This window comes from Leucoraja erinacea, chromosome 1 (genome assembly GCF_028641065.1).
Source record: "Leucoraja erinacea ecotype New England chromosome 1, Leri_hhj_1, whole genome shotgun sequence".
Lineage (NCBI taxonomy): Eukaryota > Metazoa > Chordata > Chondrichthyes > Rajiformes > Rajidae > Leucoraja > Leucoraja erinaceus.
Window position 1 is genome coordinate 133,799,568 of NC_073377.1, and position 17,571 is coordinate 133,817,138.

The window sequence follows — 17,571 nt, forward strand, 5'->3', positions numbered from 1 at the left end:
ACATCCCTCCCCCACCTCTCCCACCCCCTCCCCTCCCCAAATCTCTCCCCCATCTCCACCCTTCCACCTCCCCCTCTCCCCCCTCTCCATCTCCTCTCTCCCCTCCCCTCCACGCTCCGCTCTCCCCTCCTCCCGCCCCGCTCTCCTCCCCCTCCCCCTCCCCAGCCCCCTCTCCCTTCCTCCCTCTCCCCTTTCTCCGCCCCCACCCATCTACCCCCCTCCTCCACCCTCCTTCTCCCCCCTCCTCCAACCCCCTCTACCCCCCCCCCTCCCGATCCCCCCACTCCCCTCCTCTCTCCCCTCTACTCTCTTGCCCCCTCCTCCCCTCCCCCCCCCCTCCTCTCTCCTCCTCCTCTCTCTCCCCTTTTTCCCCCTCCTCCCTCCTCTCCCCCCCCGTCTCCCCTCTCCCCTCCCGCCTCTCTGCTGTTTGTGTGGCAGGTGTTTAGTGTGCGTGTGAAGCCGCAGCACCCCCCCCCCCCACCACGCGTTGGGGGGGAACAGACCCAGCGGGTCTGCACTTGGTCTAGTAACTATTAAAGTTACAAAAAAAACTTTAAAACCACGTATAATTAAAACCATTCTGCAAATCAAAAATAATGTGTGCAGTCCTACAATCCTCATCGAAACAATTGATTTGCAGATTCTGGAACAGATCCGACACAACACAGGATCTTGGTGTCAATGCCCCAGCCTGAATGCTCTGGAATTGCAGCAGTAGTGAGCTCCACCGCTGGACTCCAGGGGCAGCCGTTGCTATTTAAAACGAGACACCGTTGACAGTTCACAATAAATCCAGGCCAATATCTCCCCGCAAGGAATGAGAACGCACCATGCTGTCATTGCTGTGTGATGCATAGGCCCCTTGAACAGAGCATACGAACATTCAACTGCAAAAGTGCTACTAACTGAGCCAGAAAATTACAAAATCCATTTAAAAAAGGTTTTAAAAAGCTGAATAGCCTCATCCTGCACCTATTTTCTATGTTTCTATGTAGAATTAACCTTTGTAATAAAATTATTTCTGCTCAGAAAGTAATCCTTACAAATGGTCAAACTTTTACAAAACTTTCCCCAGTTTTTGCAGTTTAAATTTAATTGACCCAAAAGTCTGGAAACTGTTGAGCTCATCACTACTGCCCCGTTTGGTGCCCAAATCCTATGTAATAACACGCACACTATGGGCACACTAAATTAAAAGTTTGCACAACCTCACACTCTCAAGGCTTATTACTCTGTAGCATCAGAGCAGCCCATAGAAACAAAAAAACATCTTCGACTGTAGTCTCTCAACTTAAAAATAGTCATTTTCAAACATATATTACATGTAATTAAACTGTCAATATAAAGCACAATTTAATATAACAATTACAGCACGGAAACAGGCCATCTCGGCCCTACAAGTCCATGCCGAACAAATTTTTTTCCCCTTAGTCCCCTTAATCTGTGACTCTTGAAGGCTTGGTTGCCTGACAAAGAAAGAGAACACTGAAAACTCTGAAGATATGAAGCTGCAGATACTGGGATCTTGAGCAAAACACAAGGTCCTAGAAGAACCCTGCGGTTCAGGCAGCAATTGCGGAGGGAATGGACGGTGATGCTTCAAGTCGGGACACTTCTTCACATTGAAACGCCGCCTGTTCATTGCTGCCACAGTTGCTGCCTGAAGCGCTGAGTTCCTCCAGCACTTTGTTTTTTGTTTGATTTTTTTATCTCAACAACAAAGAGTAAACGTGTCTTAAACTAAGGAAACTAGACTCCAATACAATTATTCTTCTTTCTTACCCTTACATGCATCTCTCCTCATCTCTCTCTTGCCCAGCAATAAACAGGATAAAGCTTCTTACAGACCCACCTGCTGTAACATGTCCTGGAGTTAACACTAACTATTTAGATTCATTAGATGATGCTGTTTGTGTCCAACATTCAGTCAGCATGGAAATTATTGTACTCAGTGACTTTGAGTGTGCATCCTTCAAGAGTAAAATTTCAGTCATAAATTATCCAACACCTAAAAAAGCTGTCTACTCCGAGCACCAAAATTAATATATTATTTATTTGACACCAACTACCTTTGTCTATAACAGACACAATTAACATTTCAAGAGGGTCCAGACGGTTGATGGTTGAGCTCATCGTGTAGAGTGACCGCCAAGATATTTCTACAGCCACGACAAAAGCCACGAGAGTTGAAACTTTGCTGGAAACATTAAGCAGAGTGCTGGTGATTTGGGTGACTAAAAAGATTGGAAGACATGATTTAAAAAAGGAACAAAGACTTGAGCACGTGTTCTTGACAGCACACCATCCAATTGAAATGTCTCATAAGGTCAACAGTGATAGGAGCAGAATTAGGCCCTTCGGCTCATCAATTCTACACCTTTCAATCATGGCTGATCTATCTCTTCCTCCAAATCCCATTATCCTGCCTGCTCCCCATAACCTCTAACACCCGTACTAATCAAGAATCTATTTATCTCTGCCTTAAAAGGAGGAGGAGGAGCCATCTTGGGGAATGGCTGCTAACCAGCAGCCGTCCGTTTAACTCACTTTTCTTTTGGAGTTTTAGTAAGTCCTGTCCTTTGTCTGTTGGAGAATGGACTTTTCAATGTGGGGGGAAGGAGATAATTATACTTCTAGGTCCCTACCTGGTCGGTGAGGCAGCTTTTTCTCCGGGCTGCCCCGTCGACCCGTCCTCGTGGCCTACCAGCGGGCGTGGAGCGCCGTTTTCTGGCTGGGACCGCCCAACACCTCGGCTTCGGTGGCGGCACAGCGCTGGGGCGCTATCGCGGAGCGGGCGATGCCTTGCCTGGGTCGCCGCGCTGGATCGACGGTGAGCTGTAACAGCCGAGATCAACACCTCCGGGCTGCGGGTCTGCGGAGCGGGCGGCGCCAACTCTAACATCGGGAGCCTGGGAGCTCCAAACCGGCGCGGCCTTGTCGGCTTCGGAAGCCGCGGTCCCCAGTCAGGAAGCGGCCGTTCCAGGTGGCCCAGCCGCTGAGAGGACTCTCCCAACGCCGGGGCAACACCACCCGGTGAGAACGGCCAGGAACAATAGCTGTGGCCTCAATAGGCCTGACTTTGGCTGAACTGGAGATGGGGACTGGACATTGTGGGGGGATGATTTTTTTCTGTGTGTAAGTAAACATGTTAGTCTGTGTCCAAGATGGCTGTCGGAAGGGAGAGTGGACGCTGGCACGTTTTAGTTGCCACTGCTCTCTCTTCACATTGTGTTTTTAATTTTTTGTCTTTGGATGGTGATGTCTTTATTATTTATTTTATTCCGATTTTATGTTTTATTATTCTTGTTAATCTCTGTAAGGTGTCCTTGAGATTTTTGAAAGGCGCCCAAAAATAAAATGTATTATTATTATTATTATTAAAAATATCCATTGACGACCCTCACAGCCTTCTGTGGCAATGAATTCCACAGATTCACCACCCTCTGACAAAAGAAATTCCTCATCACCTTCCTAAAGTAACATCCTTTAATTCCAGGGCTGCCAACATTGGGTGAGAGTTGAGAGTGAGAAATTGCGAGGGAGCGTAGTGACCGAGGGGGGGAGGGTGTGTTCCCCCTCCCATAGTAGGCTCTGAAGGCGGCACTCACCCGGTCCGCTCCTGGCTCCGGGCCGGGGTTAAAACTCCATGGGGTGTGGACAGAGCGGTCGACGGACATAGAGCCGCCGGAGGTAAGGGGGAGGGGGGTTGGTGCTGCTAATTTGATAGCCCTGCTTTAAACCAATCCCCTCTAGTGCTTGAATCACATATCCTGGGAAAAAGACTGCATTCACCTGATATTCCCCTCATGGTTTTTACTCACCTCTAAAACAATTTTTGTTTTATTTTGAACTTTCAACACCCACAGATATTTAAGCGAGAGAAATTTTGTGATCAGCGTGAGAGCATGAGAATTTTGTGAAATGCGTAAGTCTCACGCTCAATGCGTGAGAGTTGGCATTCCTGCTAATAATGCAAACATTTTATGCAAGTTCCAATTGTTTGGACAAAAATCACTTATTACTGCTTTATAACAGTTAAGTTACTTTAAGACCATTTCAGAAATTATGGCACTCAACAAACAATCAACTAACAAATTAAAGCAAACTAAAAAGAAATAACATGTTCCCTTTCCTGACTCGACCTCATAAGTACTTTAACGTTGTTAACATAGCAAAGGGATATTAATCTCAATTTGAAAAAATTTGATTTGAAAAAAAACATAGTTTTTCGGGTTACGTGCCGTAGGTTGCCGAACCCTGTCCTAGATGTTTGGCCTCATTGTGTCCCCCCCCCCATGTTTTACAATCGATTCACCTGGTTAGTTTTATCTCCGGCTGCTTCATGTTGTCGGCGGCTGCACATCCAACCAAGAAAGAACAGAAGAGAAGAGATGCGACGTCACTCACAGCCGCCAACTGACGCGCTTCCCCAGACTGCACAGGTCGTTGTGATATGGCGCAAAAAGACAAACTGTGCAGGGACTGAAGACAGCATGAGAACTCTGTCATCAGCGTGAGAATTGGCTGAAATGTGTGCCTCTCACGCTCAAAGCGTGAAAGTTGGCAGCCCTGTCTAAGGCCAGGATGTGACCAGACGCACAGGGAGACACATACACAAAGGAAGACACACACACACACACAGGGAGACAGACACACACACACAGGGAGACAGACACACACACAAACAGGGAGACAGACACACACACACACAGGGAGACACATACACAAAGGAAGACACACACACAGGGAGACAGACAGACAGACTCACACACAGGGAGACAAATTGTTGGTCCCTTCAGTTTCACCCCACCTACACCCCTCTGCTTCCCGGCCATGTGTGTGACCCCTTCCCTCCCCTCTCCAGCTCCCCGCCCATTGCACCGGCGCGGGGGCTTTGCACTGTCTTCACGTCGGAGCCAGTGCCAGTCACCGGAGACGTCAGGACCAACGGGACACCTGCCCCCAGGCCCACTGCAAGCACGGAGATCCCAGAGACCCACAGCCAGCAGCAGCGCAGCCCCATTCCAATTCCAGAGGAACACGCTCCCCGTAGGGACAGAAGCTGATGGTGTGCAAGGTACGTCTTGGTCTTGGGGTTGCAGATGAGGGGGCGCAGCTCGGGCTGTGGCATCTCCGGCCACCCCCCTGTACAGGAGCTGAGACTGGGAACTGTGGGGTTGTTTGCAGTTGCAGAGGGAGGGGGCAAGGGCGGTACAGTTTCCAGTCTCAGCTCCATTCCAGGGGGGTGACCGGAGACGTCAGGACCAACGGGACACCGACTGCAAGCACGGAGATTCCAGAGACTCACAGCCAGCAGCAACTCTAGCCCAGCCCCGCTCCAACTCCAAAGGAACCCGGGTTGCGGATGAGGGGGCGCAGCTCGGGCTGTGGGTGAACTGCCACTTGTCACTGTAGCGGCGCATCGGGGAGCGGGTTCTTGTTGGTCCTGACGTCTCCGGCCATCCCCCTGGACAGGAGCTGAGAGACGTCAGGACCACCAGAAGCCGCTCCCCGATGGGCCACTACAGCGACAAGTGGCAGTTCGCCCACAGCCCGAGCTGCGCCCCTTCATCGGGATACCGACCCCCAGGCCCACTGCAAGCACGGAGATCCCAGAGACTCACAGCCAGCAACAACTCTAGCCCAGCCCCGCTACAACTCCAGAGGAACCCAGGTTGTGGATGAGGGGGCGCAGCTCAGGCTGTGGGCGAACTGCCACTTGTCGCCGTAGCGGCCCATCGGGGAGCGGATTCCTCTGGAATTGGAGGGACAAGGAGACACAGCGGCTTTTGAGAATGGTGGGCAATCACTTCCAAAGTTCTGCCCGCACAGTCAGTACACCTCTCCTACACTTGTCTCCCGCACTAAGATCATCTCGCAGAGAATGATCCCAGCCTAACCCTCCCTATTCTCTCCTATTCTGCAAGAAAAAACTACATTGAAGACTCAAACTCGCGATCGAGTAACTGCCGGGATCGTGGCGCAAATTCGCAACCTTGCGGATATGAGCCGAGCACTCTACCACTGCGCCAGCCGTTAAAATCTACGCTAAAAATCTTCCATTCCGAAAGCCGAAAAATTCTGAATTACGAAAAGTGTCTGGTCCCAAGGCTTTCGGATAAAAGGTTGTGCACCTGTACTCATGTTTGAGTAAGGGTGGGGGAGACAGCCTACCTGGGGGCAGCGACAGTGGCCGGGCCTCTGGCACAAAGATCGGTCCTGTTGCTCAGAAGGGTAAGGAAAAGAAGAGGAGGGCAATTGTAATAGGGGACTCTATAGTCAGGGGGTCGGATAGGCGATTCTGTGGACGCAGACAGGAGACCCGGATGGTAGTTTGCCTCCCTAGTGCCAGGGTCAGGGATGTGTCTGAACGTGTCCAAGAAATCCTGAAATGGGAGGGAGAGGAGCCTGAGGTTGTGGTACATATAGGTACCAACGACATAGGTAAAAAAAGAGAAGAGGTCCTGAAAGAAGAATTTAGGGAGTTAGGTAGAGAGTTAAGGAGAAGGACTGCAAAGGTAACAATCTCAGGATTACTGCCTATGCCACGCGACAGTGAGAGTAGGAATGGAGCGAGGTGGAGGATAAATGAGTGGATGAGGGACTGGTGCAGTGGGTATGGATTCAAGTTTCTGGATCATTGGGACCTCTTTAGGGGAAGGTGCGACCTGTACAGAAAGGACGGGTTGCACTTGAACTAGAGGGGGACCAATATCCTGGTGGGGAGATTTGCAAAGGCTACTGGGGAGACTTTAAACTAGTATGGTTGGGGGGAGGGACTCAAATTGGGAAAGCTAGCAGTCAGTGTGTGAGGCAGGAGGAAGAGAATGGTAGCACTCTGACCCAAAATGTAGGGGTGAGAGAAGAAAAAGACAATAAACAGAGAATAAGAGTGGGTGGGTTTCTTAAATGTGAATATTTGAATGCTAGGAGCATTGTAAGAAAGGTGGATGAACTTAGAGCCTGGATTGACACCTGGAAGTATGATGTAGTGGCGATCAGTGATGTTGTGGCGATCAGTGAAACATGGTTGCAAGAAGGCTGTGATTGGAAACTAAATATTCCAGGATTTCGTTGCTTCAGGTGTGATAGAATTGGAGGGGCAAGAGGTGGAGGTGTTGCATTGCTTATCTGGGAAGATATTACAGCAGTGCTTTGGCAGGATAGATTAGAGGGCTCGTCTAGGGAGGCTATTTGGGTGGAACTGAGTAATGGGAAAGGGGTAACAACACTTATAGGGGTGTATTATAGACTGCCAAATGGGGGGCGAGAATTGGAAGAGCAAATATGTAAGGAGATTGCAGATATTAGTAGTAAGCACAAGGTAGTGATTGTGGGAGATTTCAATTTTCCACACATAGACTGGGAAACACATTCTGTAAATGGGCTGGATGGGTTGGAGTTTTTAAAATGTGTGCAGGATAGTTTTTTGCAGCAATACATAGAAGTACCTACTAGAGAAGGGGCGGTGATGGACCTCCTGTTAGGAAATGAGACGGGTCAGGTGGCAGAGGTATGCGCTGGGTAACAGTTCGGGACCAGTGATCACAATACCATTAGTTTCAATATAATTATGGAGAGGGTCAGAACTGGACCTAGGGTTGAGATTTTTGATTGGAGAAAGGCTAACTTTGAGGAGATGCGAAAGGATTTAAAATTAGTTAATTGGGACAGTTTGTTTTATGGGAAAGATGTGGAAGAGAAATGGAGTACATTTAAAGGTGAAATTTTAAGAGTACAGAATCTATGTCCCTGTTCGGTTGAAAGGAAATAGTAAAAATTGGAAAGAGCCATGGTTTTCAAGGGAAATTGGACACTTGGTTCGGAAAAAGAGAGAGATCTACAATAATTATAGGCAGCATGGAGTAAATGAGGTGCTTGAGGAGTATAAAACATGTAAAAAGAATCTTAAGAAAGAAGTTAGAAAAGCTAAAAGATATGAGGTTGATTTGGCAAGTAAGGTGAAAGTAAATCCAAAGGGTTTCTACAGATATATTAATAGCAAAAGGATAACGAGGGATAAAATTGGTCCATTAGAGAGTCAGAGTGGACAGCTATCTGCAGAGCCAAAAGAGATGGGGGAGATATTGAACAATTTATTTTCTTCGGTATTCACCAAGGAGAAGGATATTGAATTATGTGAGGTAAGGGAAACAAGTAGAGTAGCTATGGAAACTATGAGATTCAAAGAAGAGGAAGTACTGACACTTTTGAGAAATATAAAAGTGGATAAGTATCCAGGTCCGGACAGGATATTCCCTAGGACATTGAGGGAAGTTAGTGTAGAAATAGCAGGGGCTATGACAAAAATATTTCAAAAGTCAATAGAAACGGGAATACTGCCGGAGGATTGGCGTACTGCGCATGTTGTTCCATTGTTTAAAAAGGGGTCTAAGAGTAAACCTAGCAATTATAGACCTGTTAGTTTGATGTCAGTGGTGGGCAAATTAATGGAAAGCATACTTAGAGATAATATATATAAGCATCTGGATAAACAGGGTCTGGTTAGGAACAGTCAACATGGATTTGTGCCTGGAAGGTCATGTTTGACTAATCTTCTTGAATTGTTTGAAGAGGTTACTCGGGAAATTGATGAGGGTAAAGCAGTGGATGTTGTATATATGGATTTCAGTAATGCCTTTGACAAGATTCCTCACGGAAGGGTTAAGAAGGTTCAATTGTTGGGTATTAATGGTGGAGTAGCAAGATGGATTCAACAGTGGCTGAATGGGAGATGCCAGAGAGTAATGGTGGATGGCTGTTTGTCAGGTTGGAGGCCAGTGACTAGTGGGATGCCACAGGGATCTGTGTTGTGTCTACTGTTGTTTGTCATGTACATCAATGATCTGGATGATGGTGTGGTAAATTTGATTAGTAAGTATGCAGATGATACTAAGATAGGTGGTGTTGTGGATAATGAAGTAGATTTTCAAAGTCTACAGAGAGATTTATGCCAGTTGGAAGAGTGGGCTGAAAGATGGCAGATGGAGTTTAATGTTGATAAGTGTGAGGTGCTACATCTTGGCAGGACAAATCAAATTAGGACGTACATGGTGAATGGTAGGGAATTGAAGAATGCAGGTGCACAGAGGGATCTGGGAATAACTGTGCACAGTTCCCTGAAAGTGGAATCTCATGTAGATAGGGTGGTAAAGAAAGCTTTTGGTGTGCTGGCCTTTATAAATCAGAGCATTGAGTATAGAAGTTGGGATGTCATGTTAAAATTGTACAAGGCATTGGTGATGCCAATTCTGGAGTATGGTGTACAATTTTGATCGCCTAATTATAGGAAGAATGTCAACAAAATAGAGAGAGTACAGAGGAGATTTACTAGAATGTTGCCTGGGTTTCAGCAACTAAGTTACAGAGAAAGGTTGAACAAGTTAGGGCTTTATTCTTTGGAGCGCAGAAGGTTAAGGGGGGACTTGATAGAGGTCTTTAAAATGATGAGAGGGATAGACAGAGTTGATGTGGATAAGCTTTTCCCACTGAGAGTAGGGAAGATTCAAACAAGGGGACATGACTTAAGAATTAAGGGACAGAAGTTTAGGGGTAACATGAGGGGGAACTTCTTTACTCAGAGAGTGGTGGCTGTGTGGAATGAGCTTCCAGTTAAGGTGGTGGAGGCAGGTTCGTTTTTATGATTTAAAAATAAATTGGATAGTTATATGGACGGGAAAGGAATGGAGGGTTATGGTCTGAGCGCAGGTATATGGGACTAGGGGAGAATACGTGTTCGGCACGGACTAGAAGGGTCGAGATCGTCTGTTTCTGTGCTGTAATTGTTATATGGTTATAAGCAGTGCATAAGACACAAGATGAAGTTGTGGTTAAACTGACTTTTCTTCACTAATTCCAGAATATAACTGATACTAATGACTGGGAGTCTAAATCTTACTTAATTTTATTTTTAATACGATAATAAGCGTTAAGGTACAATCAGAAAGACTTAATTAACATTTCAAGGCTTCAGTTACAAATCATGCAATAACGCCTTAAATATTATTGTCAACATTTCACAGTTTACTGCAAGCTTTCAAATTTAATGCAAATTTAATCTTACATGTTGCTATCACTAATCCATTTCAGTTTGAATCGTCAGAGCGTCACTTTCATGAAAAACACAGAAGAGAATCACTTTTGACAACTTTGATAGGCAAAAGATATTTGCTCTTAATTGTGGTGAATATATTTTGTAAACAATCCCACACTAAAGGAAAAAAAACTTACAAAACCAAATATCTTATAAAAGAATACAGACATCGTGATTTAAATTTCTGTCTGTTTATCAGGTTTAAACAGAAAAGGTTTGCTTGCCGTCATTGGTAGAACAGTGTGTAAATGGTAATGAAAACTACGGGAGGGAAAGGTTCCTCATGAGACACTAGACAGTACATGCAAAGACCTCTGATTTGCTCTCATCAACTTGGTTCAAAAAGTATTCCTTGTGTATGCAAACAATTAAATATGGCTGCCAGCACAAATCAGCTCGCAAGCTCCCATCTCGACGACTAGTGCATCATTGTACACATCTTAATATCAAGGAGCTCATTTTAATGAGCAGATATTTACCCAGGATTAACTGCAACTCCATATACCAATTAGATAGTTCATGCAATTGTTCAAGTTAACTTCTCCAACAGATATTATATTCAAACATCCAAGACTGTCTTGGTTAACTCTAACCTGCTACATTGGAGAAATAACTACTATGGAATTTTTAAAATGCAGGTACTTTGATGAAACTTTTGAAATTAAACCCTTTTTAAAGATGCATCCTATATAAATAATTCCAATTGATGCATTCTATATAAATAATTTGAATCAACATGTAGTAAGGATGACAGTGCACAGCTGGCAATTCAAAAAGACTTTTTGTACAATTGTATTTTTCTAATGTTCAAAAATTGCAGTAAAATATTAAGTTAATAGGACTCAGCATTACCCATCCAGAAACATTCCAGCGATCGACACTGAAAGAGGTAACACACCAACAATTATTTGATTCTTTACACTGCTTTGCAAGTCTTGGAGAAGACCAAACAAATGATCCATGAAAATTCATTGCAAGTCATATTTGTACCACGGATGAATATTAATCATGGGGCAGCCATTCAAGGTTAATAGTCGTGTCTTCAAGAAGCTGTTTAAAAAAACTTTTTAGCTCTAATTTGACATTGGAGCTTAAAGAGGCTCCCGAAAACTGAACTGAAGCAGTGGAGTATTCTTTGAGGGTTTTTAAACATTAATTTCATCTTCACAGCATTTATATCACAGTATTATAGCTGGGACTCGCAGGAGTCAAGCAAAGAATCAGTCGTAACATGAAGTTGCGTGAAATATTTATTTTTATTACAGTGCTACTCCCTACTCCTCAAATGGGCACAGGCGTTGCCCGACATTAAATACCCCCAAGGATCAACCCCGTGACCTGCATCTCCCACACCGAGACACCTAACTTCTCCCTCCAGAGCCGAGGATTCGCTCTGCCCGTGGCCTACCACCAGGTGCCGCCACAGTATAATCATTTGGTGAAGCAGGCAGTCGTTTTCCGAATGTAAAAGTTTTAATACTTGAATATAAATAAGACGGATTTATTTCATAAAATAATTTCAGGATCCAGCACGGGAACGGCTTGAGACGTGATGTGGTCAGAAAAGTTGATCTGGGGAGGTCGCAATTCGAAACAAAACGTGGATCTGCTTTACTTGGCAAAGAAGACGAGTCATTTAGCCATTAGACATAGCGATGGAAATCCTCGGGTGTCACATGCTCAGTTCTGAGATCTTATCATTTGATCAGGAACCACCAGATGGCCACAGATAAGGATCTCCCATCCTAAAGAGAGCAGCCAGAGGCTTGCATGCATCCAACCCTGCCAGCAGCCCCAGAGCATGTAAACAGCTTATGGTCCTGATAATTCTCAGGAAGCAGCCTGCGTCCCAAACACCTTCAACTAATCAAAGTTGTTTAACCGGTCACATGCGTTGATCTTTTAGGGCGGCATGGTGATCTCACTGAAACCTACCAAATAATGAAAGGCCTGGATAGAGTGGATGTGTAGATGATGTTTCCAACAGTGGGAGTGTCTCGGACCCGAAGGCACAGCCTGAGAATAACAGGACATACCTTTAGAATGGAAATGAGGAGGAATTTCTTAAACCCAGAGGGTGGTGAATCTGTGGAATGTATTACCACTGTGGAGGGCAAGTCATTGGGTATTTTTAAAGCAAAGATTGATAGGCCTTTGATTAGTAAAGGTGTCAAAGGTTACGGGGAGAAGATAGGAGAATGGAGTTGAGAGGGAAATATAGATCAGCCATGATCGAATGGCAGAGCAGAATCGATGGGCCGAATGGCCTAACTCTACTCCTTTACCTTATGATAATTCAATTTTAACTAATATGTCTGACCTTAAAGCTCATTCCAGCTCTGTCTGAGACTCTATTCCCGTTTCCAAATATTCAGGCACTAGATTCCGCTTGTCCCATCAATCCACCAGTTTTTACGGCATTTCTCAAAATTAGTAAATAAAAAACAAACTGCTGAAAACCAGATGGAACACTAATCCACGATGGGGGGGGGGGGGGAACTAGACATATAATCTCCATTTACATTATGTGTTTACTGGAGCAAAAAGTAGACATTAAGATATATTGATCATATTTTTAATGTCCTTGCTTACTGTGAAAGGCTTGGAGTCAGAGTCGTATAGCATGGAAACAGGCCCTACGGTCAAGTCATCCAGGCTGGCTAAGGTGCTCATCTATGTTCATCTTGTTTTCATGCATTTGGTCCATATCCCTGGATTTATAAACCAGTTCGCCTGACATCGGTGGTAGGGAAGATGCTGGAGTCAATCATAAAAGATGAAATAGCGGCACATTTGGATAGCAGTAACAGCATCGGTCTGAGTCAGCATAGATTTACGAAGGGGAATTCATGCTTGACTAATCTTCTGGAATTCTTTGAGGATGTAACTAGGAAAATGGACAAGGGAGAGCCAGTGGATGTAGTGAACCTGGACTTTCATAAAGCATTTGATAAAGTCCCACATAGAAGATTAGTGGGCAAAATTAGGGCACATGGTATTGCAGGGCTCGAAATTAACGGTTGCCCGGGTGCCATTGACCACTCAAAGTGCCGCCGGGCAACCTAAACACCAAGTCATTTTACCCGGCTTGGCAACAAGATCCTGTACTGATCCTCCCATTCAAGAAGAATGGGGGGAACAGTCTGAAGAAGGGTCTCGACCCGAAACGTTGCCTATTTCCTTCGCTCCATAGATGCTGCCTCACCCGCTAAGTTTCTCCAGCATTTTGTCTACCCCATCCATCCCATACTGAACCCCCCCCATTCAACATCACTGAATCCCCTGTGCTCTCCCCTCACAATTTTACTTACTCCAACCAACACGTACTAATTCACCTGCCTCAATCCATCCATTCTGTGCCAACTGCCTTCTAACCCCCCTCCTGCCATCTATCCACCCTGCACTGATTCACACACACCCCCCTCCCTGACCCTATTGTCCTGGAAATGTCTTCAGAGCGAACATTGACTATGTTTGATAACGGAATGCAATCAAATGTGTTTTCATTCCCAATGTTATTATTTGTTTTAATCCATAAAGATGGATTAATTATATTGTGAACACGTGAAACATTAAAACCGCAGTGTTCGATTGTCACTGCTACCGTTGCCACCTCATTACAGAATTCATTTTAAAACGGCAAATCAATGCTCTTAATATGGAATATCAGTGTAGTTATTTAATGAGCAACATTCACAACTATACGTACGCATATATGTAACCATGGTCCAGGATTTATTAACACAGGTTGATCATACGCTGAATAATTCAACCACATTTTTGTTTGGAAGTGGAAAGAACTAATAGAAATTGCATTCATTGCAATGTGTAAAAATAGTTGAGATACTGTCTTATAATTTTGTTGCATGTCATTGTGGGATATATCATGTCTTGATTGGTGAATGTTTAGTTTGTGACTTTATTTGAAGCAGAAATAATATGTGAATGCTTCATTGAGTATAATTCCGCCTGGTAACTACGCACTTCGTCCAAGCACATTATCGCACGCGTCATGCAATGACCACCTAAACTGTAATTTGGCAACCTAAAAAGCTGCTAAGGTTGCCCGGCTGGCAACAGGGAAAAAAAGTTAAGCGAGAGCCCTGTATTGGGTGTAGAGTGCTGACATGGATAGTAAATTGGTTGGCAGACAGGAAACAAAGAGTTGGGATTAACGGGTATGGCAGGCAGTGACCAGTGGGGTACCGTAAGGCTCGGTACTGGGACTGCGGCTATTTAGTTATATATTAATGATTTGGATAATAATAATAATAATAATATATTTTATTGTCATTGCACATACGCGCAACGAGATTTGGTATGCAGCTTCCATCCGATGGCATAACATAAATAACTAATACAATTTAGATTTAGATACCCCGAGAACATGGTTTGTAAAAGAACAGTAAAATAGCCAAAACAGTTCAAACAGACTAAAGTGCAAATGTGTCTGTGCGATGTGACCATCCGAGGGAGACAGCCCAGGGGGGGGGGGGTGGGGGGCACTCAGCAGGGCCGGTTCAGAGCCGCTATAGCTCTGGGAATGAAGCTGTTCCTGAGTCTGAAGGTTCGGGCGTAGAAGGCCTTGTAACGTCTGCCGAAGTAGTTCGAACAGTCCATTACACAGGTGTGAGGAGTCTTTATGAATGCTGACGGCCTTCATGTGGCACCGTGTGTGGTAGATGCCCTCCAAGGCTGGTAGCTGTGTCCCAATGATCTTCTGCGCCCTGTGGACGACGTGCTGAATAGTTCTCCTCTCCGCCTCCGTGCAGCTGAGATACCACAGAGAGATGCCATACGTTAATATGCTCTCTGTGGTGCAGCGGTGGAAGGTTGTCAGCAGCTGTTGGGGCAGACCAGTCTTTTTTAATGTCCTCAGGAAGAACAGTCATTGCTGTGCCTTCTTGACCAGCGCAGCGGTGTTGGTGGACCATGTGAGGTCCTCTGAAATGTGAGTGCCCACAAACTTAAAGCTGGACACTCTCTCCACACTGTCCCCGTAGATGGAGATTGGGGCCTATTCTCCCCCATGTGACCTCCTGAAGTCAATAATCAGCTCCTTGGTCTTGGAGGTGTTTAGTGACAAGTTGTTACGTGCGCACCAGTCCGCCAGGTTCTGCACCTCCGCTCTGTATTTTGTTTCATCACCATCGGTGATCAGCCCAATCACTGTTGTGTCGTCTGCAAACTTGACGATGGTGTTGGTGGCGAATGCAGGAACACTGTCGTGTGTGAGGAGGGAGTAGAGCATGGGGCTCAGTTCACAGCCCTGTGGTGTGCCGGTGCTCAGGGTGATAGTGAAGGACAGGTGCGGGCCCAGTCTCACTGCCTGCGGTCGCTCCGCAAGAAAATTCAGGATCCAATCGCATATCGGTGAGCCAAGGCCTAGCTGGTGGAGTTTGGTGGTGAGCTTGGTGGGGATGACCCAGGGCTCTCGCTTAACTTTTTTTCCTTGTTGCCAGCCAGGTAGGTTTTAGGTTGCCAAATGACATTCTGAATCCGACCTTTCTGTCCTGGGCCTCATCCATGGCCAGAGTGAGGCCATCGCAAATTGAAGGAATAGCACCTCATATTTTGCTTGGGTAGTTTACACCCCAGCGGTATGAACGTTGGCTTCTCCAATTTCAGGTAGTCCTTGCTTGCTCCCTCCTTCCCCTCCAATTCCAGCTCCCCCACAGCCTACCGTCTCCGCCTCTTCCTTTCTTTTTACCGCCCCCCCCCACCCCCCCTTGGGTGTCCCTTCCCACCCAAACCATCCCATCTCCTAGCACTTTCCCTTGCAACCACAGGAAACGCTACACTTGTTGCTTTACCTTTCCCCCTTGACTCCATTCAAGGACCAAAGCCGTCTTTCCAGGTGCAGCAGAGGTTCACGTGCACCTCCTCCAACCTCATCTATTGCATCCGCTGCTCTAGGTGTCAGCTGCTCTACATTATAACCATATAACAATTACAACACGGAAACAGGCCATCTCGACCCTACAAGTCCATGCCGAACACTTATTTTCCCCTAGTCCCATCTACCTGCACTCAAACCATAACCCTCCATTCCTTTCCCATCCAAGTTATTTTTAAATGATAAAATCGAACCTGCCTCCACCACTTCCACTGGAAGCTATTTATTTTAGTTGTTTATCTTTTAATATTTTACCTTGTATGTTTCGTTAGCTTTTAGAAATGTTGAATGGTGCACTGATTGGCTGACATTTTTAAATTTTGTTGTACATGGTTCATGTTACAATGACAATAAAGAAACTATTCTATTCTATATTCTAAGCTCATTCCACACAGCTACCACTCTCTGAGTAAAGAAGTTCCCCCTCATGTTGCCCCTAAACTTTTGTCCCTTAATTCTCAAATCATGTCCTCTTGTTTGAATCTTCCCTACTCTCAATGGAAAAAGCTTATCCACGTCAACTCTGTCTATCCCTCTCATAATTTTAAAGACCTCTATCAAGTCCCCCCTTAACCTTCTGCGCTCCAAAGAATAAAGACCTATCTTGTTCAACCTTTCTCTGTAACTTAGTTGCTGAAACCCAGGCAACATTCTAGTAAATCTCCTCTGTACTCTCTCTATTTTGTTGACATCCTTCCTATAATTGGGCGACCAAAATTGTACACCAGAATTGGTCTCACCAATGCCTTGTACAATTTTAACATTACATCCCAACTTCTATACTCAATGCTCTGGTTTATAAAGGCTAGCACACCAAAAGCTTTCTTTACCACCCTATCTACATGAGATTCCACCTTCAGGGGACTATGCAGTTATTCCTAGATCCCTCTTTTCAACTGCATTCCTCAATTCGCTACCATTTACCATGTACGTCCTATTTTAATTTGTCCTGCCAAGATGTAGCACCTCACACTTATCAGCATTAAACTCCATCTGCCATCTTTCAGCCCATTCTTCCAAATGGCCTAAATCTCACTGTAGACTTTGGAAATCTACTTCATTATCCACAACACCACCTATCTCAGTACTTCATCTCCCCCTCCCATTTCGAATCTGATTTTTCTGTCCTGGGCCTCCTCCATGAACAGAGGAGGAGCAGCACCTCATATTTTGCTTGGGCAGTTTACACCTCAACGGTATGAAAATTGACCTCCAATTTCAGGTAGTCCTTGCTTTCTTCCACTTCCCAGCTCTCCCTCAGCCAACTCTCTCTGCCTCTTCCATTCTTCTTCCCACCCCCTGCACCCTCACATCAGTTTGAAGAAGGGTCTCGACCCAAAATGTCGCCTATTTCCTTCGCTCCATAGATGCTGCCTCACCCGCTGTGTTTCTCTAGCATTATTATCTCTCCATTCACACAAGTTCTGTTATCCCACTTTCCTCACCCACTCCCTACACATTAGGGGCAATTTTACAGACAAGTTAACCTACAAAGCCAATGCATCTTTGAGATGTGGGAGGAAACCTACACGCTTGCAGGGAGCATGTGCAAATTCAACACAGACAGTGCCCGAGGACAGGA

General features: G+C 45.4%; 1 protein-coding gene across 2 annotated transcripts in view; it reads right to left on the reverse strand.

Moving 5' to 3' along the window:
- The window catches only part of LOC129701937 (ETS-related transcription factor Elf-2-like), a 145,234-nt gene that overhangs the window by 79,538 nt on the left and 48,125 nt on the right, over nucleotides 1-17,571 (reverse strand). The window lies entirely within an intron of this gene.